Below are 23,670 nucleotides of genomic sequence, written 5' to 3' on the forward strand. Positions count from 1 at the left end.
CTGTGGTTGTCTTTGCCCTTTTGCTGAATGCCGGCGATAAGTCTGATGTGGCACAATTCGTAGTCTGCCACAACAGACGTATCGCTTGTGTTCAGCACAAGAGCAAATACAACTGCAGCCTCCGCCTAGATTATAGGCCAATCAAAATCATTGTTAGTTCCCAGTGGGAGCCATTCTAGCCAATAGGAGGGCCCCATGAAAGGTAGGGCGTATCCCCAATACAGTTGTTGGCATTGCGCAACTACGCGAATATCGATGCACTTCATTACAAAGAGAGACGGGTAGCTGTAAAGGATTTTATAGAAGTAGAAATAGAAGGAAAACAGAAAAAAAGGGAGGAATTAATGTGTAGGGCCTTACTAATAGTAGCATGAAAATACAATATTGAAAATTGTCATGGATGATGCGTGAAACTAATACCACAATCTAATCTAAATAATATCATATGCTTGTTATTCAGTCGGCAGGGTATCGGGATATTTGGTACTAAAGCATATGACAAAATTTATGACTGCTACCCATCATAACTTTTGTCATATCTTTTGCTTGTACAAAAGGATTATGCGCATTTAAAGCCGCATATTTTTGGTGCGCGCTAAAGAGAAGAGACAAAATTTATGACAAGTTATGACATCCACCAGAATACTGATTTTGTGAGATCTCTGAGAAAAGATAAAATATGGAGAAAAGACAATGTTCAGAATACCGCCCCAGGACATCACAAATTTGGTCTCAAAAGATGTGCAAGAATTGAAAGTAAAAGTCTGAGCGGTGCAGTCAAAAAAAATTGTTTGGTAAAAATATTGCGCAAATCATTTGCTCTCCCCCTCTCCCCCCCCCCCTTCCCGGCCTAGATAGGGTAATGCTGAGTAATTATAGGTCATTTAAAAACTTCTTTTACATTAATATATTCAGAATTTTGTGCCATCAATGACAATCATGGAAAGGGATATACATGTATATTCCCCTAAATCAGAATGAGTCAATTTTTCGAACATGTTTTTATTACCGGTAAATCAATCTGTCATCTGCAAAATTGTACTTTTTAGATATCAACTTGCTGTCTTTTTTCTGATTCTTTCAGGACTGCTGTCACAGTCACATGAACAAACACATATAATACAAACAATAATACAAAAACTATTTCACCAAATACAACTATAGAATTCTGGTAAGACGAGCTTGATAACAAAAAATGTGCAATTTATACAACGTGTATTTTTATTAAGAAAACCTATCGTACTCTACATAAATATACAACATTTGTAAGTGGCATGAAAGTGAGCTTGAGACATTTCCTGTACTCTCCACAAACTTTCAAAATTACATATTTTTGCTTTCATTACCCAATACCTTTAGATGATCTAGAAAATGTCTTGAATTGAGTCCTAATAAATACAATGGCCGTATTCTGAACTCAGGTTGGAGAGCCAATTGGGGCACAAATCCCTAATATTACACATCCAATTTATTAACTCATTTGACACTCAAATTCTTAACAAATGTCTAGGAATGATAACTGAAGCATTTTTAAAGTATTTTTCTTCATTATGAAGCAAAAGGAAACAAAATAGTAAACAAGAAAAATACAATACAAACAGAATTTTTGGCTCCCCATAATTTAATTGGTCTAAGTTAAACCTTACTTCAAAATACGGGCCAATGGCTCTAAGTTTATCTTTTTATTACCAGTTACAATTAAAGAAATCACCTGAAAACTGCAAAAAACAACAAGTGCTAGGGTTGAATTTTTTGCTTTTCTTTATCCCATATGAGAGACTATCATCAAATCTGTTGTGATCAGGAGAGTGTTTCATGAAACTAATCTGAATTCAATCTGAGCCAATCAGATGCAAGGATTTTAGTATCTTATAACAGTCAGTGAACTATTTGCCTTGTGAAATGCCCAAGAGATTGATACCACATTAAAGGATTGGCCTTCTATTATTTCATCCTATAATAATAGACAAACAGGCAAGCAATACCTGTTTTTGGTCATGTCTGGGCCGCTTTTTCTGTGGTTATTTTGATATACAAGGTGTATTTTCATTTAGATGAAATTAATTCAATTCATCTACATAGGACACAAGGCAAGGATCATTTTACAGAATATTCTGAACATGGTTCAGGACAGAGATCATAAAAATCCATTCCAACAGTATCTTCTTTTTATAGACCCAAGGATCATTCATTTGCCAAAAAAAAACTATAGTTCATGGATACAGTACTCAAACAATTCAGTTTTAGTTTATGGTTGGCACTTTTAATTTACAGCAACTTCAGTATTGTTTTCTTATCTTTTTTGTCTGTCTGTTTATTCGTGTGTTTGCTTGCTCGCTTTATCAGTTAGCCAACACCATTGTAGACACACACATTGTTCTTTGTTGAACATTGTGTAAACCGTAATACAAGAAAGAATGAAAAATAAAAATGCATTTTCTTACACATGCAATCTAAAGTAATATACATGAGAACTAGACATACAAGTAGTATCTTTATCACTAATTTAAGCTCATTCCTTTCTTCTTGCCTAAACTATCCATGAATATATATATATCTCTTTTATAAAATACAAATAGAAGTAACATTCAAATTATATACTAATAGATACATGTAGGTACCCTTTATAAATATACATTTTCAATAATGCAAACAATTACTGACAAGCTGTCGATTCACATTTGCCCACACTTGGCATTTACAACCAAAGTTTTTTGTGTCTTCTTCTTCTTCATTCACAATATTTTTTTTAATCCATTATTAAATTTAACGAAAAGGGTTTGAGCAAAATTTCTTAGTCCTGAAGTGTATTTCTAGTCGACTGCTTTTCGTGTGAGAATGAAAATAATCTATCGGGTCATGCACGAGTGTACAAACATATATGCAAAATTATCCCTATTCATAGCGAACATGAGACATTTTTGTATTCTTGACGGATTAACTTCACTGTCACACAGAAATTTGTCAATCGATAAGTACAGGAACACTTCAATCATGTTTATACAATTCAAGTAAAATAATTATAAAGAAATTAAACTAAACCCCAGCTCACACTATGCGATTCGTTGCGATCCAAAGATCAAAGAAATTGTGATAACATTTGATATGGACATTCCAAAAAATAAAATCTTAAGGGTCAGCGTTCAAAATAGTGGCAGGACTACTGAAATCAAAATTCAGTCCAATTCCAGCCTCCCTGAATTAATAAAAACAAAATCAAATCCAAATCATGATGACATCATCATCAGCTGCGACTGGAAGCAAATTTGGACTTTACTCCAACCACAGGGCTTGCCGCAAAGTAAAAATATGATTTCAGTATTCTTAGCATTATGCCAAACTTAAAATAAAATAATTTTACTTCTAGAAACGTTTATATTTGATGCAAAATGTGATTTCTTGTAAAATTGTGTCGCAACGAATTGCATAGTGTGAGCCGGGCTTAATGTATAAAATCATCCATGTGTACATGTAGCTCCTTGGCAAGGTACAAGAAGACAAAGTACATCATGGCAGCAGGGATCTTCCCAAGCAATGTTACAAACAAGGGTCAGTAGTGTTTGAAAGAGGGTGGGGGAGAGAGGAAGAGAAAGAGAGAGAGAGAGAAGAGAGAAAGATATAGATATATAGAGGAGATAAAGAGGAATCTTGTCAGCAGCTACCTTTTTAAAGTTGTAACAGGATTTTTTTTTAAAATATAAATAAAATTAAGCAGAGATGACTTCTATTGAACATTTGTTGTTGTTGTTTTAGCTTATATGGCGCGTGTCATTCAGATGTGAATATTTGCGTCATTCAGTAGTAAATATTTGTAGCAGAACCTGGTGTGGCCTTGTTTCATACTGCGATGCCCGTAGTCTCCCTCTGTGAATCATTCCTCCTGCCATTTCGATGGTTTATACAATTATTGTAATCCTCCTAGTCTCAGACCAGTGTGTCCCCTCTTGTAACCTGTTAAATGCACAAAGTGAAAAAAAAATAGTAGCTTCTCACATATACAAGTATGACATGACAAAATCAAACTTTAAATACATGTACAGTATTGTGCTCTGTTTTTGCCAATCTTTCAAATGTTTCTCTCATTATTCTGTTTATTTAGTGAGTGGTTGACATTGGGTGAACTTCAGGCCAGGAAATCCAACCTAAACATTATTTTGTTATGTATGAATTGGTAATATCATTGCCATGTAAGGTGCTAAGGATTGCTCCATCTGTTCCAATGCTTAACAAATTAATAAATTGAATAAATCTTTCAGAAGTTTTACTCATACAGTGTAATGATTGCTATTCTGTGATACAAATAACAATACACATGCCAGTGGCAGATCGAAGCCAGGTTTCATTATACAAATAATGCACGTAAGCATGTGCATGCAAGGCCAAATAATGAACGATGTGCAAGAAGAGCCAATGGATATACCGCACCGAGGTCCACAGGACCGAGTGCTGTATATCCATTTGGCGATTTGAGCACAGAGTTCATTATTTAGTCTGTATTTTCAATTCACAATACATGTAGTCGGCTCATCAAATCTATATGTCTAATCCAATTAGATCTGTCCGTGTATGATTTCTGCTGCATAAATGGATGCCAGTCAGTTTTACTCACTTGGCCTGAAATATACAGCGCGTCCCAGAAAAAACGAAACCGAGATTTAGCGATGATTTATCATAATTTAATCACAAATAAAATAGACAAATGACCTACCAATGTAAAGCTTAGAATCTCCTCTTTCATCTGAAATTACTTAGATTATTTCTCCTTCACGCATGAGTGAGCAAAAACAATTTGAAGAGGGGATGACACAAAGTCATTTGGCAGGTTGTACCTGGCCTTCAAAAGGAAAATCACAATTTTAAAAAGTTCGATATCTGCTCTTTAATTTGATACCTCAATTACAGAAAATGGTCAAGAAATAACAAAGTTCTAGTTATTTGAAATAAGGCTTGAATTTCAATAATTTCATAAAATGAAGAGGTTTTACAAGCTAGCGTTCAAATTCAGTTGACACTCCATTTGTTTACGATCAACCATGCATTAAGTCTTTTGTAATCATGCGATAGCTTCTGTGGAAAACCGGTGAAAACAGTTTATTTAATGAAATTACGGAAATTCAAGCCTTATTTCAAATAACCAGGACTTTGTTATTTCTTGACCATTTTCTGTAATTGAGGTATCAAATTAAAGAGCAGATATTGAACTTTTAAGACATGTGATTTTCTTGTTGAAATTCAGATACCCCGCCAAATGAGTTTTTGGTATCCTTTCTTTAAATTGTTTTTGCTCACTCATGCGTGAAGGGGAAATGATCTAAGTAATACCAGATGAAAGAGGAGATTCTAAGCTTCACATTGGTAGGTCATTTGTCTATTTTATTTGTGATTAAGTTATGATAAATCATCGCTAAATCTTGGTTTCGTTTTTTCTAGGACGCACTGTATAGCCAGAATACAATACACCCCAAATCTGCTGGACAAAATGAATCCTGAAAAAGCATGTAAAGGGAGGAAGCCAGGGACTAAAATCAGCCAAAAACTTTAGAATGGAATCACTTATTCTAGCATTAATCCGTCATATTTTGATCACTGATCATATCAATAAGGAAAAGGTATTAGGAGAAAACCACAAATTACTGATACCGGTCAATGAATACACTGCAAATAATGGGCAAGTCTTGCTACTTTTCTTCATGTCACTATTTACCCATATTTCAAACAGTCGTAAGTTTCTTATTCCTTTCAAACATTCACCTTTCTGTTGTTTCCTTATATTTCTCATTTCATCCATATTATCACACATCACATATCCCTTCAAATTTGGATTCTATTTCAAGAGTAAACACATAAAGTAGAATATTGGGGCTATACAATTATGACTGATTACTGTGAACTGCATTGTGAAGTATACTATTACATGTAGTTGATAAATGAAAGAATTACAAAATGCTCTCAAAATGAGCATTTCATAATAACGAGAGAAATACTTTGATTTATTGCATTAAAAAAATTCAAGGATTTAATTTCTTCGACAAAAGATTTTTCTTTTGGTAGTGTGTTGCAATATTAAGTATTGTATAATTTAAAACTCAGAATTCATTACAAGTGGAGGAAGAGGGAGAATGAGAAGAAGGAGCAGGAGGATAAGATGAAGAAGGCAAAAGAAGGAGAAATAGATAAAAGAGCAAGAGAAGGAAACGGAGGTAAGAGGTATAGCTGTCAATGGATGTCATACTTACTCTAGCTTCAAGATACTCTATCCTTCTCTCCAGTCCTGTCAATTTTTCATTCAGAACAGCAAGTCTTGATCTACATGATGTATCTGAAATGAGACCAAAAAAAAGATTATATGAATATTAATGCCTTGATTAGACAAAGTTAGGAGACTTTTAATTCACCTTCAATTTCTGATACTCATACATGTAAGAAAGCACTGAATGTAAAATGGCAATTTAAAATTTACCATCCAATGTAATATTACCTATTCATCTGCTTTCTTGATACACATAATAGCCCTTTGGCCTCCAAAAGTATCTCAGAAAAGATGAAGCCAACAATCACTCAGCATGCTCAATGCTTAATTATCAATATTTGATTTTTCTACTCTGAACGGACAGACCATAATTGTAGGATTTTTATCAAGATAAAGAATCATAGGCCTATCTTACTCTTGCAAAAAGACGTATTTACATAATAAACAGTAAACAAGCCAAGTATTGACTGTTTTAAAAGAATGTTATGTTCTTTGTATGCATATTGCTAAAAGGAAAATTGTATCTCCACCAAAGAAAATGGAAATGTGTTATGCCATTATTTACTTCTAGTCACTGCTTAAAATGATTGGGATTTATTTTTGTTTAGTTTTTTGTCATGTCAGTACTCTCATTTTCTTTACTTACCTTTTTTCTTATAATAATTACACAACATTCCTGTACCTATTTTTGTATGCATTACTATGCAAAACATAAAATATATGAATGTATCCTTATTGACTTATATTTGTATGTTTTATCGAAAGCATTGATTAAATGTATTATTTATCTGAGGCCGAAATATATTTTTAAAAAAATCAACTTGAAGTTGAAATTCACTGTTAACCTAATATGATTGATCTAGAAGTATTTGAAAATGCATTTATATATAGGCAGTGTATACAGCCACACGCGTGTGTCTTTACCATCCAGCCACACGCGTGTGGTTATATCCAGAACACCTATCTGTGGATACCGCCACACGCCGCCAGTAATAACAGTAAAACGCGTATGTAGGTCTGACCGTCTATATCACGATCAAAATAACCTCATTTCTTCATTAAATTCTTACATTCTAAACCACTCTGATTTCTTTAAATCGTTTCAATTTCATTCTCACCGTCTTCTTTCCTTGCTTTTCTTGTCTTGTTACAAAAGGCCGCCTGTTAAATAGCAAATTTCCACACTTTTTCTACTTGTGTCGATTCTCTACTGACTCTAGGCTATGTGCGTGTACGTGCGTACGTACGAAACTCGGGATTCGTGCATGCTTAACGCTTGGTACGAAAATTATTCGTACCAAACGTAAACGTAACCCAAACTGTGTATGTCTACTGCGCTGTATGGGTCTGCCACCGTACCGCGAAGGAAGCCAGAATCGACACAAGTAGAAAAAGAGAATTTGCTGTTAAACAGACGACCGTTTGTAACAAGACAAGAAAAGCAAGGAGAGAAGACGGTGAGAATGAAATTGAAATGATCTAAGGATATCAAAGGGGTTTAGAATGTAAGAATTTAATGAAGAAATGAGGTTATTTTGATCGTGATATAGACGGTCAGACCTACATACGTGTTTTACTGTTATTACTGGCGGCGTGTGGCGGTATCCACAGATACATGTAGGTGTTCTGGATATAACCACACGCGTGTGGCTGGATGGTAAAGACACACGCGTGTGGCTGTATACACTGCCTTATATATAATCTAGTAGATTATATATAAATGCATTTTCAAATTATTTTGCTATGTTTAAGTAGGCAGGACAACAAGAATTTCAAAATGTGTTTGTTGTCCCCAAGAATGATATCAAAAAATTTCTTAATATCTAATTTGTCATGTGAAACCACTTAAAACTTACGTAAAATTCATTTAAACTGCAAAAAACAGCAATTTCATAGCACCAACATGGGTCGAAAAAGTCATAGACATCGCGGGTCCCTGTTAATGCACTGTCCTTACTATCGATAGTTTAAACGATCACGATGTGCTCGCTAAATGCGCGCGCGCCCGTCGGCGTCTGCTAGCCGTCCTCTGCTGTGACTCTCAAATAGCCCCGCATGTGCGATTTTTAGTCAGATCGTCCCATATCCTGTTTTTCATGTTAGTACATAGATGCGTGCGCGTTTTTTGCGGACGCAGATCATGTACCCATCTCCGTCGTCTGCTACGGCTCTCTATATCAGTCCCAACTTGTGAAATGTGTTTTCTGGTGTATTTTCATTTGGTCTACATGCAGTTTGCCCACTTGTTATTTGGTCTAATGCCAAATGGGCTAAACCCATTTGGTCAACTAAATTGCCATTTGGTCTACACTTGGTCTAATTCTCATTTAGTGAAATGTCCAGTTGGTCTAATTTCAGCATAACCTACATAATTATATATTTTTTTACTTTGTCAAATACTGGTACATAAAATTGGCTTTATATCATGCAGTTCCACATTGTAAATATGTATATTCATTGGTTCACATGCAATTTGCCCACTTCTCATTTAGTCTAATGCCGAATGGGCTAAACCCATTTGGTCTACACTTGGTCTAATTCTCATTTTGTGAAATGTCCAGTTGGTCTAATTTCAGCACAACCTAGGCTACTTAATTATATTTTTTAACTTATATACATATATTTTAGTCTTTATACATATACCAAATGGGCTTGACCCATTTGGTTTAAAAAAAAATCTAATTGCCATTTGGTCTACACTTTGTCTAATTTACATTTGGTCTACACTACACTTGATCTAATTTTGAGTCCAGTCCAGGGTCTAATTTCAACATGACCTACATCATTATGATTTTATACTTTGTGAAATATATATTTTTTCTTTATATAATTTCATTTCACCTTATAGTTTTAGCATTGGTTTCCAAATAAATAATACTTGAACAGTGGCATAATCATGATAATGGAGCCAAAAGTTTTGAAAGGTGTATCGGGTAAATTTATAAAGTTGCAAGCAGAAGCAAACAACAAAAAAAAATGGGGGGGGGGGGGGGGGGGGGGGGGGGGGTGGCGGTGTTAATTAATTTCCTTTTATTTCCAATGCCAGATCAATCTTTGTTTTTTGCTTGCTAAATTTTTAAAAAATTATATGTTCTGTTCTATCTACAATTTTTACTAATGATCCTTTTTTTACTTATTTTTTTTCAGACACATTCGCACCCGAACCGACTCTACAAGGGAAGAGAAGGAATTATTGAACCCCTTGAGAATATACAGGTCAAGGGCTGTAATAGTATACAGGGGCACTTCCTGGAGTTTAATTTCATTTTAATTATGTGTTTTCAGGATTTTTTTTTAGGATATCTAACATTGCAGTGAAAATTATTGCCCCTGCTGATAGTTTTTCAGCTGTGCATGCCCCTCCTTAATTTCAGTGAATAAGGTGTGGCACTGCCCTCTATGATTCATTTTGAATTTTAATGGGCTCCAAAATGCAGTAATTTATAATGATAGCATAATCTTATTTTGATAAAGCATTTTACTTAACGGGGGGGGGGGGGGTGAATTTGACTACTAAACCAGCCCCCCCCATGTCAAGGATTAATTTTTGGAAAAAAAAGCAAATATAAAATAGATATAGTTATTGCATATCAGAATATTATTTTTTCTTGATGTTTTCTCAATAACTCTAAGCTGTTATTGATGAATTCCTTCTTGAAACAAAAATAAGCAATTTATCCAAACATGTCAGTTTCATTTTGTAGACATATGCATTGAATTTACCAATTCAGAATATAAGGTATGCAATCTTTCATAAATGTTGATTTTTATCACTGGTGGATCTGGGGGAGGCACATCTAGCTCAACCCCCCCCCCCTTTGAGAGCTACAGTCAAGATGTAATGAAAATACGCAATTTTCATCAAAGAATCCCCCCCCCCCGTAAGGCCCTTTTTTGCTTGACAAATTTTTCCTGAAAATGTGCCCCCCCCCAGGATAAATCCTGGATCCACCACCCCTGGTTTTGATTAAGTTTACATGTATTTCATTTTGAAAAAGAAAAAATTCCTAGAGATTTATAAACAGCATGATTTACACTTGAGCATTTCATACACTTTGTGCAGAAGAAATATTATCTTGAGAAATTTGGTTATTAAATTATGGAAGATATCTTTTGGAAATGAAATTACTTTATTGCAGTTATGTCTTACATTGTATTGTCATTTTACTTGATAGAAATTCATTATTTTTTATAACCATGACAGTGTTATAAATTCATATTTGCTAAATTGTAATAATCATTTTGATGGTCCTTCATCTTCATGAAAGTATGAATTCTAGTCATCTGCTTCAATCTGCCCAATGAAATGGTTACAAAGGGCCTAAGCATCCCTTGTCATTTTTCAATAATTAGTTAAGTCAGTAGTCAGTAAGGGGTCAGACAGTTTGGCTGTATTATATTTGTTTAATTGTCTTACTAGTGTCAATTTACTAAACTTTTTCTGCTTGTGATTGAACCACCAAATTGCCAGATAGTACCATTTTGTTGGGCAGACATTAATATTGACTAGAGGACTTACTTTCCAAACCAACCTAAAGATAATATGATACTTCATGTATTACTCAAATCAAATTCACTCAAAACCATACACTAATGTACTCTCCTCAAAAATCAGTTCTCACTTTTAGGTATTGATCATTCATTCAGTCAATAAAATAATAAAAACAGAGACAGGAGGTCCTCCTCAAAATAAACACAAACACAGAGTCTCACATACACACTACACATTAAGAGTAAAATCAGTTTGTATCTTTCGTGGGATTTGTTTTTATGTAAATCTGGATTCTTCTTGTTAGTAGGGCCTTAGGTCACTCTGACTTGAACTTAAAACTTCCAATCTCAAGAAGGCAAGATATCTCAGTAGATAGTCATTGTCAAGATGTTTAGGAGTTCTATCTGGAGGTGAGGTTATTCATGATGGCATCTGATATTCTGGCAGAAAGAATGAGAAAATAAAAAGTGCATAAATACAATTATTTATTTTTTCAATGCAAATTAAATAAACGAGTCATTCAAGATAGTGTGTATTTTTTAGAGGGGGGGGGGGGGGTGATGGCATATTTTAGTCCAAATTATTTTTATCTTCATTTTTTTTCCACTTGTATTACCATTTATTCAAAAATTGCAATAAACATATTAATATATAAATGGGTTTTAATCTAGTGGCAAAAGAAAAACCAGTGGCAGCGGCAGTGCAAAGAAAATGCCAGTAAAAGGCAGTAAAGCACTGTGTCTGAGTGACTGACACCACGGCACTGACAGTGAGGTGAATGTTCATTTTCCAGTGCATGCACATTATTGCCCCATCATATTCACTCGTTTTCAGAAAATATTTAGTTATTCCTCATATGACCATGATTATCTCCTTCATGTCATTACTCTGGTGTTTTCATGATTTTAATTCAGGAAATCATTTAGCAAACAAAGAAAACAAAGCATTTCTGGACTGTGATTCCGTGTGATTCAAGTTCTATTTCATTTCTGTGTATCACACGTACGCACGTACGTGACGTAATCTTGATCTCTAATCTGCTAATTGTTATGTTAATTAATCATCCCGTGCGCGCGATTAAAATGGCTCGAAATTCGACCAAATTCAAGGGCAGCTCAGCTTGTAAACCTCACTGAGAAAGGCTTCCACAGCCTTTGCGATTCCCCGCGCTGCAATTTAACTGCAAGACACAGAAAGGAAATCAATTCAAGTTTCACAATCAACGGAAAATCCAGAACACTTCGAGACCCATTTTGCAAGAAATACAACTACATAAGGTAAGAATTGAGAGCAACTCACGACACTTTTGACTTACCGACACTTTCATGGTTATTTTTGGAACATTTCATGGAATTTGGGGCACGAAAATGACTTCGGTAGCTCGCGAAAGTCCTATGCATTACGATGACATATTTTTCATCGCACGGGAGGACAATCACAAAGAGAAAATATCATATTCATCCGCGCTGACAGGGCTTAATTTTGACGATATCGCATCGCTATGCGATTTCACTCATTGACAAGCGGACGAAACTTACGTACAAATTTTGAGCACTTCCGCGACAGCGCCATCTAGTGACTACGGCCGTGCCTAGTTTAAGAGAAATGATGCATGGTAGATTAAATCTACCATGCATCATTTCTCTTAAACATAGCAAAATAATTGTTTCATTAATAAAAACGGCGATGCAGCCCGTTATTGAGTAAATTTAAATTAAAACTTGAACTAAAAGATTCGGTAGATTTCACCAGATGTATATAATTAGCACACAAATAACCCTACGAGTGGGACAACACAGAGTCACTCCCATTTCCCACACACGTACACTTTCGATGATTTCATCACCAAAAATACAATTAGACTCACCAAAAGAGTTGAGGAAATCTGCTATCTTTTTTATATTGGTTGTTATAATTTCGATGTACTCCCTGTTTGCCCAGTCCTCTTGAATTTGATTCCGAACAGTCGATTGAGGCATTGATCGAGACATTTTGGAAAAAGAGTGCCAATTTCGATGTTCACGCGCAGTGGTATTAATCATAAAATCATATATTAAAACTAAATTCGCTCTTAAGAGGAAAATTTATAAATTCTGAAAGAATATTTTCTGTTTTATTTATATTTCAGTATATTTTATACTCAAAAGCATGATTAATTCTTAGTTTTTAATGTTAATATCATGGGTAAATCAGAAGAACTGTGTTTTGTTTTCGTGAGTAGAGCTCGAAACTTCCGGGGGCCGATTGCACGAAAGGGTCTTTGCAAGGACCGTCTTTCGTGTCGCCCATCTTTTATGATGCGCCATGTGAAACGCATTTTAAATAAATCATCTGCAAACATATTTCATTCGTCCGTTAAAATAAACGAAATATTTGTTTATAAAATGATGTGATATATCATGAAATTGTATAAAATTTGATTTAAAAGCAAGCTAACGAATCTTATTCTTATCATAAATTTCAGAAACACACCCGCTTATAGCGTATCATAAAAGATGGGCGACACGAAAGACGGTCCTTGGAAAGACCCTTTCGTGCAATCGGCCCCAGGTTTCCTCCTTCTTCATGCGGACAAGCTTCGGGGAGAAATTCCGAAGAGCTTTCGCAAAGTGCATCAGCGCCAGCTCGCGCTTGGCCGATCACCCATCCCTCATTTCTCGATGTCAACGGCTGCTCGCTCACGCTCGACAGACTCTATTGTCTCCCTAACTTAGCTATGATGACTGATAGAGGATGGACACAAACTTTAAGAGAGAGTCCTGATTGGCTAATATGAGGAGTAAATCGCATTAATATGTATCTGTTTTATTGAACCGTGATAATGCAGCCAGTGATTTGTAAATTTCTCTACTTGATCTCGAGGGTACTGACATTATTAACTACGGATTGTACAGCGACGGACACCCGAATTGGTCGGCTCACGTATCTTTCAGACACCCGCTGGATCGTTGTACTTGTAGCAGCGGCGAACATAGGTGTTTGTGTTTGAAACTTGCCTTTGGCGCTGAACTCCTCTTAACTCTTGAGTTGATAAATCTCAGGCAAATCTACACTGTTCTGTTTTTTGCTTCTGCACTTCAATTTCATCAAGTCGACTTGAGAGACAAAGCTGCATTGATTGACAAATCCAACTTTAGTTAAATCCAAGAAATGGAAATTGGAAGTGAACTGATGATGGATAAATAAAGTGAAACTGAAAGGAGATATATATTTTCCATAATTTTTGTTAACCGGACTTTATGTAAGTATGTGTATGTTATTCATGTAAATTGTAATACTTTTTTTTTTTGGGGGGGTGTTCTCTCACAAAAAACCTTGTACTTTTAATTTAATTATGGTTGATGATTTATTAAGTGGCAGTCATGGGCCACTTTTCATCATTTTATGATGGCAACATCAGGCCCAAAGAAAAATCTATAAAAAAAAGAACTTTTTGAAAAATTGATTTTTTTTTTTTAGATGTACCAACTTTAACTTTTTTAGGAAGTGGAACAAGTACAAAGGGTCTAAAAACATTGAGGAAGTGGAACAGTAAGTTTTAGACATTTAAAAAAATATATAACACTAAAAAGTTAGGTACTTAGGCAGATATAGGCCCTATCTGTTAGACCAGCAATTTCATTTTTTTTATTCAAGTATTAAAATCTTTGATTATCCCCTTTCTTAGATTTATCTTTAAAGGAGAATAAATTGATAACTTATTTCTTATAATCTGTAGATCTATTCTTATTTCTTAATTCTTATTGATATTACCCACTAATTGTACACATATCACAGTGAGGATGAATACATGTAGGAGGGTGGTAGGACTATGGCAGTAATATGTAGAAATTATCCATTGCTTTATTCAAGGATAATGGTTAGTGAATTACTGATCCAGGAATGAATAATAAATGTCTACCAATTCCACTTTACCATAATAACAGTGAATCTGTAAAGGTTTATGAATTGGTAAATATGCTTGTATCACAAGAGTGCATTCAATGCACTAGTGTTCCTCCCTTTGTGATTTGCAATGTAATGTAGTTTTGGTAGCTTTGTTTAGAAAGTCACCCAAAGCACCATCTCAATGGCCAAACGGTATTGTGCAGTGGAATTGAGAATTTTACCATCTATGTCAATTGATATGAATTGTTTTCCTTTTGATTCATGTACTTGCTATCCTAGATGATTATTTTCTTTATAAATTACTGTGATTTGGATTGTGATATTATCATTTTCCATTAAAAATACTAAACAATAATAAGAATTTGTGAAGTAAAATAGAGGATTTTTTTCAACGATTAGTATATGTACTATGTATCAATGAATATTCTGGGGAAAAACTTTAAGCTATACATGTAGATAATATTCTAATGCATTACATCCTGAAGAAGGACTGTCATTATGATAGCTTGCTTTGAAATATGGTTGGGTACTAGGTTTTTTCTAGGGGGAATGTGGTTGTTTGGTTGTTCCTGTGTCAGAAAGTTGAATTGAAGTTAACACGCAAAACACCAACCAGTGAAAATTTTATTAAAATGGGTCTACAGTAGATCAATTTAAACTAAACAAGACAAGTTATAGTATTTTAGGTTTTAAGTTATTCTATTTTATCGATAATTCTTATATATAGAGAGAGAGAGAGAGAGTAAGCCGATACTAGAATGGATCTTTTTTTTCCTTTTTCTCATATTATGATTTAAGATGAGATTGGTGATGGTTTTAGCTATTTACTACAAAACTTAAAATACATGATGTACATGTATATTACTAGTATAATTTTAAGTCAACTTTGAATTAAATACTAGTTATTATAATACCCCAAAAATATCAACTTTAAAATCTTGTATAGATTCTAACATCTAAGATTCAAAATCTTTGAAATGTTAGAAAATCTTGTACATTAATACATGTATATCAAATGTAATTTCTTTTAAAAGGAGATCATTGATGAAAAATAAAAAACATTTGCTAAATTATTGACCTTTGTACATTGTTACATCATTCACTATATTTAACAGCTTACAACACTGAAGTCAGTAACAAAGTGGATACAGTACACATACTGCCTTGTTCTCTCATAGTTTTTGCAGTGTAGAACTACAATGTATTAGTCACCAGACGGATTGTAAATTTAACCCACTTCCGAATATATCCATTACAACCTGTACAATAGAGCAGTTAGTGTTTCCATTGACAAAGACCAAAGGCCAAAATTGTCAGTGAAATTAATATTTCTCCCGTTTTAGCAGAGTGCACTGTACAGGCCGAGACCCTGTTCTTACGGTACTAATCTCTCCTAATGTACATTGGTAACATCTGTAGCCCATGCATCATTACAGGAAACTATTGACAACAAACACTTAAGAGTAACCCATAGCAACTAAAATTGTACCCCTAGCAACTGCAACAGTGAACTGTTAATTCATACCCTCCAGGCCAGTGGGGCCAACTCTAACGTAAACACCTCACATTAATGATAGACTTCGTTCCAACCTGTTACTCAATTTCTTCCCATTTGCTCCTTTAAAAGGCGAACTGTCGTCTCTGGTTTCATTCAAGTGCCACTTAGACGAGGCTCCAGTCAGTGCCAAAATCCTCAAAATGTAATTTAGGAGCATGGGGCGATGGCAGCAATGATTCACCGGGACAGAAAGAATGTTCTATTCACATTACTTCCGTCACATTCTGAAGTCAGATATTTGTGATCTTTGCTTTTTTTTCTGAATAGGAAATTGATGTTCTTCAGCACTTGCAATTACACTAGTTAGCTTGAAAATGAGAAGAAAATGTGAATGAAGCTGTGATACTATTAATTGGAGACTAGACTAGAAATGCCTGAATTTCCGCTCAATTGATGTATCTTTGAGGCCCTCCTGGAATTGTTAAATGCGTCCCGGTATTCATCAACATCTTGCTTTGAGATGTATAATTCTATACTATATATACTTTATATTCTATTCTATTTATTTTGCTTCAGGTTCATGGTGAAAGGAAATATCTGGAAATACTTTTATTTATTCAAACTAATTCATTGCAATAGTGACAGTTGAATTATTGACAATATAAAAATGGTCTTCACATGAAAAATAAAATAATTGAATAGAAATACCTAAAAGAACAAGAAAATCCATTTTTATATACATGTAAAAGGACAAGTCCACCCCAACAAAAATTTGATTTGAATAAAATGAGAAAAATCAAACAAGCATAACACTGAAAATTTCATCAAAATTGGATGTAAAATAAGAAAGTTAGGTCATTTTAAAGTTTCACAAATCAGTGTGCACATCCTGGCTGGTATAAAATAGGAGACTGATGATATCATCCACTCACTATTTATTTTGTATTTTATTATGAGAAATCAGAAATGTTGTCTCCTCATTGTCAAGTGAAATAATGACTAATTCCTCCATGAACATGTGGAATTAGCATTGTTTAATACTATACGGTTCAGTCAAGTTGGTCCTTATTATCAGATATGTAAAGAATGAAACACTGTATAATTCAAACAATAAAAAACGTAACAAATAGTGAGTGAGGAACATCAATGATTGTCTCATTTGCATGTTAATGAGTTGTGCATATTGGTGCTTTGTAGAAAATTAGCAAAACTCTAAAATGTCTTAACTTTCTTATTCTACACCCGATTTTGATGAAATTTTCAGCGTTAAGCTAACTCGACTTTTTTCTATATTTATTTAAATCAACATTTTTCTCGGATGAACTTGACCAAGTTGACCTTTAACTTTATGTCAATCTCAGGACAAAAGAAGGAAATGATCAATATGAGAAAGTAAAGAAAGAACAGCAAAGAAAAGTGAAGTATAGGAAATATAAAAGAAAACAGAGGATGGGAGATGAGGAAGGGAAAAATAGTACAGCTTTCTTTGGGGTTACATGGGATATCAAATGAAGAATATCTGAAGCCGCATAAAAATTTAGTTTGTTTCTTATTTATATTTGATGTGAAGTTGGCATTTCTGGAATATTTATGTTTCAGGTACAGTATTTTGTCTTCTGTTTGATAGAGTGTAGGGTTCTAGTGTGTCACTGAGAATTTTAAATTTCCCTACATGATTGTGGCTTTTACCTGTCAGTTGAATGTCTTCTTAATGTCTTGTAAGATCATCACATATCCTTTTAAAGGTTTAGAAACCATGGATACTAGACATACACGTTTGACAACTTCTTGAATTCATACTTCACTCCATTGGGAAACAATGAAAGTGTTTATCTATAGATAGTTATCTACACGTGAAGTTCTACACTAGGCGCACATTATGTAGTTTAAAAAATAATCATAATTGTAGTACTGTAGAGGTGTTGTGGCTCAGTGGATAAGTAACTGGACTGGGAAACCACAAGGTCTGGGGTTCAAATCCCACCGCAGCTCTAGCGTCCTTTGGCAAGGCATTTATCTACATTTGCCACTCTCGACCCAGGTGTAGTAAAGGGGTACCCGGTAGGAAGGAATTCCTGGAATGCTCGAGCGCCCGATCAGGGTAGCCGTGCTAAAGAAGGGGTAATAGTATGCAGCACTTAGAAACATTTGTATTAAGCGCTGTGTAGATGTTGCATATTATTATTATTACTGTAAATTGTGCGTGTAAATGGTTTGTGATAATCACGACCTTGACTATAGGTGCAAAGGATGATTTCTTCAATTGGTTGCTTGCTCTGTACTGGAGTGAGTATGACCACAATCTGCACCACTGTAACGCTGTTCCATTTTCAAGATTGAACCCTTGTTCTGCCAAGTCTGTTATTAAAGCAAAGTATCCATGGATTCCGTTTCTCCCTGTCTATTTGTACAAAGCCAATTTGCAGGGCATTTAGCTTGGTAGTCAAACTCGGACTCCAAATTGATTGTGACATTTATTTATTTTCTCATTTGGTTGAAAGTCGGGAGCAGCCAACTGACGAAAAGCGAGAGCTGGTAATGTATCGATAAACGGAATTCATTGGTTGGTCAAGGATACATGACTGTGTACTCGCTGTACTGTATGCCTGTATTGTCTGCTGGTCATTATCTATAGTATTTGATATAAGATTAATATTGGTATTGTTTCTGTGGGGATTTTTTTACTAATACCATGCTATAGATGTAGATTTATACTTTAAAGGGCTACTTAAAGGTCAAGTCCACCTCAGAAAAAATGTTGATTTGAATCAATAGAGAAAAATCAGACAAGCACAATGCTGAAGATTTCATCAAAATCGGATGTAAAATAAGAAAGTTATGACATTTCAAAGTTTCGCTTATTTTTAACAAAATACATGTAGTTATATGAACGAGCCATTTACATCCAAATGAGAGAGTCGATGATGTCACTCTCTCACTATTTCTTTTGTTTTTTTATTGTTTGAATTATACAATATTTCAATTTTTACGAATTTGACGATTAGGACCTCCTTGCCTGAAGCAAAAAATGTTAAAATAATGGAATTCCACGTATTCAGGGAAGACTGAAACTTCATTTCACATGATGACAATGACAAGAAAATCAAAATATTTCATATATCATATGATAAAATACAAAAGAAATAGTGAGTGAGTGGTATCACAGAGATGTGCATATAACTGTTTTGTGAAATGAAGCGAAAGTTTACAATGCCATAACTTTCTTATTTTACATCCAATTTTGATGAAATTTTCAGTATTATGTTTGTTGAATATTTCTCGTTTTATTCAAATCAAGTTTTTGTTGGGGTGGACTTGTCCTTTAAAGTAATTGAATAACAATGTGCACAGCAAAAACTGCAGTGTTAACCAGTGTACATAGAGGACCACACCAGTTATTTTACACCGGTGTTAAATTGGTGGTGTTAGTTTTACACCTATAGGTGTTATTACAACACCTATGGTTTTTACATTTACACTCTTTGGTGTTATGTTCAATCTCCAGGGTGTTATTTTAACACCTCAGGGTGTGGTCCTCTATTAACACCAATTGGTGTCAGTTTTAACACCACAGTTTTTACAGTGTGCTATTGAACAAGGTAACCCTGGCTGACAATATTGTTTGAAAATTGAAATCAGATTTACTATAGGAAATAACATGGTTATGGGATCATTTTGATTAAACAATTATAGAAATTATCTTGAAAATCGGGAAGGGTTGATGATTTAGTCTATTTAGACAATGTAAATATACAGCATTGATGACCTCACACATTATGAACTGTCATTCTCATTTTGTAGAGCAGGAACAATTGAAATTGAAAAGAAAAAGTGGGAAGGACTTGTATGACAAGCTCACTTGGTACAGGTTCATAATATTGTATGCATGCCATAAAACTATAACATCATTATATTTCATTTGGTTTCAAATGAAGTTTTTAGTTTTTTGCTGGTTTAATATGCCTGTTTAATTAACGTTGGAGTACCACATAATTTAGATTCTAGCAGTTGCACCTTTACTGGATTCTGGTTTGTTGAAAGTAATTTCTGTATGCATGAAGCCTTTTGTATTTTAACACTTCATGACAGGAGATAACTGCAGCTCTACTTGAAATTGTGTATTTGGATCTCTCCCATATTAGAGTAAATTATTGAATACAGTACAGTTATTTCCAAAGCTCTTTAAACATTTCATGTAAGACGGGTATTGCCATTCTTTCATTGCTGGGCATCATGAATGACGCAATTCACATGACAAGTAAGACAGTCCTTGCCCTTGGCACGAACCATAATTCATCATAAGTTCATATAATCACTTTTGATGTATGTTGACCGTCTAGTGACCGTGCTGTCTTTGAATATTTTTCATTTGCAAAATATTACTATTATCTATATATAGGATAATGATAATTAGAAATTCAAAATACTGATAAATGAACTGAATACAATAGTACAATTACTCAATTGCAGCTGTGTATACCCATAACCATGTACGACTTAATAATGATAATAGCCAGTTTTTATATAGCGCTTTTCTCCGAACGGCTCAAAGCACTTAACAGCATATTGTTACCCCGGTCAATTGATTCATTTCAATTTCCACTTCCTGGGGAGCATTCCTTACATTCATCGGAGCTTCATTATGGCACTGGCAAAATCAAACATACAATATCTTTCGCATCCTACCAGGAACCTATTTAGCACCTGGGTCGAGAGTGGCAAAGTGTGGATTAACGCCTTGCCAAAGGATGCTAGACCGCTTACCACCATACTTTTGTTTGGGCATCATACCGAAGAAGTTCACATGGGGCATCATAATAAATCAGCAACAATGAAGATGGTCATTGCCCCTTAATGCAGAGATGCCAAGTTCAAAGACCAGCTATGCGTGAGATTTTCTGTGAATCTAAGTGAGATCACAGACATTGTGTACAATGTAAATGGGGATAGGCTGTGATACATGTAGTTGCGTGAGACAGAGATTTGAGGGGATGAACAAGAGTCCAAAATGCTTGAGTCTCACGCATGATGCATATGTGGAGCGTTGTGGCCCAGTGGATTAGTCTTCGGACTTTGAAACAAAGGGTCGTGGGTTCGAATCCCAGTCATGGCGTAATTTCCTTCAGCGAGAAACTGATCCACAATGTGCTGCACTCAACCCAGGTTAGGTATTAATGAGTACTGGTAGAAAGTAATTCCTCAAGAAGCTGTGTGCGCTGAGAACACCTAGCTTAACTGGGTAAATAGGAGCGCCTTGACACCTAACAAGGTGGATATGTGCGCAATATAAATACCCTATATTATTATTATTGTTATACGTTCATATCTCATCGAGATCAATGTATCAAAACTCAGATTGAATAGTCTGTTGTCAGCCACTGGGGATGCATTCAACCTTGATGAACCCATTAATCACAATCAAAAGCATCGTTATTATACCTGACTGTAATGTGTGAATCAAATCATCACCATGATGGGGGGGGGGAAGAGACCACATAAAATATACATGTATATTTGAATGGGTGCTCCAGACTGAAGTTGAATATGCGTTGAATAACACAGAAAGGACTGTTGTGTTGATTGGTGTATTGAGAGGACTGCACCAATCATTTTACTCTGGTGTTACATAGAGGACTCCACCAGTCATTTTACTTTGGTGTTACATAGAGGACTGCATCAGTCATTTTACTCTGGTGTAACATAGAGGACTGCAGCAGTCATTTTACTATGGTGTAACATAGAGGACTGCTGCAGTCAATTTTCTCTGGTGTTACATAGAGGACTGCACCAGTCATTTTACTCTAGTGTTACATAGAGGAGTGCACCTGTCATTTTACTCTGGTGTTACATGGAGGAGTGCACCTGTCATTTTACTCTGGTGTTACATAGAGGACTGCACCAGTCATTTTACTCTGGTGTTACATAGAGGACTGCACCAGTCATTTTACTCTGGTGTTACATAGAGGAGTGCACCAGTCATTTTACTCTAGTGTTACATAGAGGAGTGCACCTGTCATTTTACTCTGGTGTTACATAGAGGACTGCACCAGTCATTTTACTCTAGTGTTACATAGAGGAGTGCACCTGTCATTTTACTCTGGTGTTACATGGAGGAGTGCACCTGTCATTTTACTCTGGTGTTACATAGAGGACTGCACCAGTCATTTTACTCTAGTGTTACATAGAGGAGTGCACCTGTCATTTTACTCTGGTGTTACATGGAGGAGTGCACCTGTCATTTTACTCTGGTGTTACATAGAGGACTGCACCAGTCATTTTACTCTGGTGTTACATAGAGGACTGCACCAGTCATTTTACTCTGGTGTTACATAGAGGACTGCACCTGTCATTTTACTCTGGTGTTACATAGAGGAGTGCGCCAGTCATTTTACTCTGGTGTTACATAGAGGAGTGCGCCAGTCATTTTACTCTGGTGTTACATAGAGGACTGCACCAGTCATTTTACTCTAGTGTTACTTAGAGGACTGCACCAGTCATTTTACTATGGTGTTACATAGAGGACTGCACCTGTCATTTTACTCTGGTGTAACATAGAGGACTGCACCTGTCATTTTACTATGGTGTTACATAGAGGACTGCACCTGTCATTTTACTCTGGTGTTATACATGTAGGGGACTGTACCAGTCATTTTACTCTGGTTTTACATAGAGGACTGTGCCAGTCATTTCACTCTGGTGTTAGATAGGGGAGTGAACTTTTCATTTTACTCTGGTGTTAAGTAGAGGAGTGCACCAGTTATTTTACTCCAGTGTTACATTAGCCTTAGGAACTGTATCAGTCATTTTACTCTGGTGTTACATAGAGGACCACATGTCATTTTACACGGTGTTAAATTTTTGTGATAATTCAACACCTGCATGTATGGGTGTTGTCACAACACCTTTGGTTGTCGCATTATCACTGTTTGGTGTTCAATCTCTGGGATGTAATTTTAACACCTCTGTGTGTGGCCCTCAAAGCTCCTACATTGTAGGTGTCAGTTTAAACACCCCAGTTTTTAGAGTCAGTATTTAAAGCAAAGCACTGGAAAATCATAAACTCAGATAAAAACCAACAAAGGTATGGAATTCGTCAGTTAATTTTTTAAAAAGAAAATTTTTAATTATTTTGCACCAATTTTTAAGAAAAATTTAGTGTTTTGTATCTTTAATTTCTTTTCATATAGCTTCCAAGCTGGAGTATGCTCACAAGTTTTTAGTGTAACCTTTTGGATAGGTCTAAATATAATTTTGCGTACGGGTAACCGAATGCAACACAACAAAATCGCTGTGATACATGTAGAAGATGATCAATGGATTATGATTTATAGTTGTGATTACTTCAGACTATTTAAAATGAAAATATCTCCTATGAATTAAACTTGCAAACAGTCCTCAATTTCATGAATAGGCGATATTGTATTTTGTGAAAATATTCTTAAGTGACAAGGAGGAAAATTTCATAAAAAAACCTTTGACAGAAATGCCAAGGGGATCTGATTCCATCAGATGGCTGAAGAATGAACTGCCCTCTGTCCCCTC

The 23,670-nt window shown here is 35.2% G+C and overlaps 1 long non-coding RNA gene across 1 annotated transcript; it reads left to right on the plus strand.

The window, feature by feature from the left end:
* The first annotated feature begins 477 nt into the window (after nt 1–477).
* Nucleotides 478–18,974, plus strand: LOC121411759. The gene is made up of 4 exons (XR_005969540.1): nt 478–624; nt 5,254–5,259; nt 16,768–16,772; nt 18,961–18,974. It is a non-coding gene; the product is annotated as an uncharacterized LOC121411759 (long non-coding RNA).
* Nucleotides 18,975–23,670: the final 4,696 nt, after the last annotated feature.

This window comes from Lytechinus variegatus, chromosome 3 (genome assembly GCF_018143015.1).
Source record: "Lytechinus variegatus isolate NC3 chromosome 3, Lvar_3.0, whole genome shotgun sequence".
Taxonomy (NCBI): domain Eukaryota; kingdom Metazoa; phylum Echinodermata; class Echinoidea; order Temnopleuroida; family Toxopneustidae; genus Lytechinus; species Lytechinus variegatus.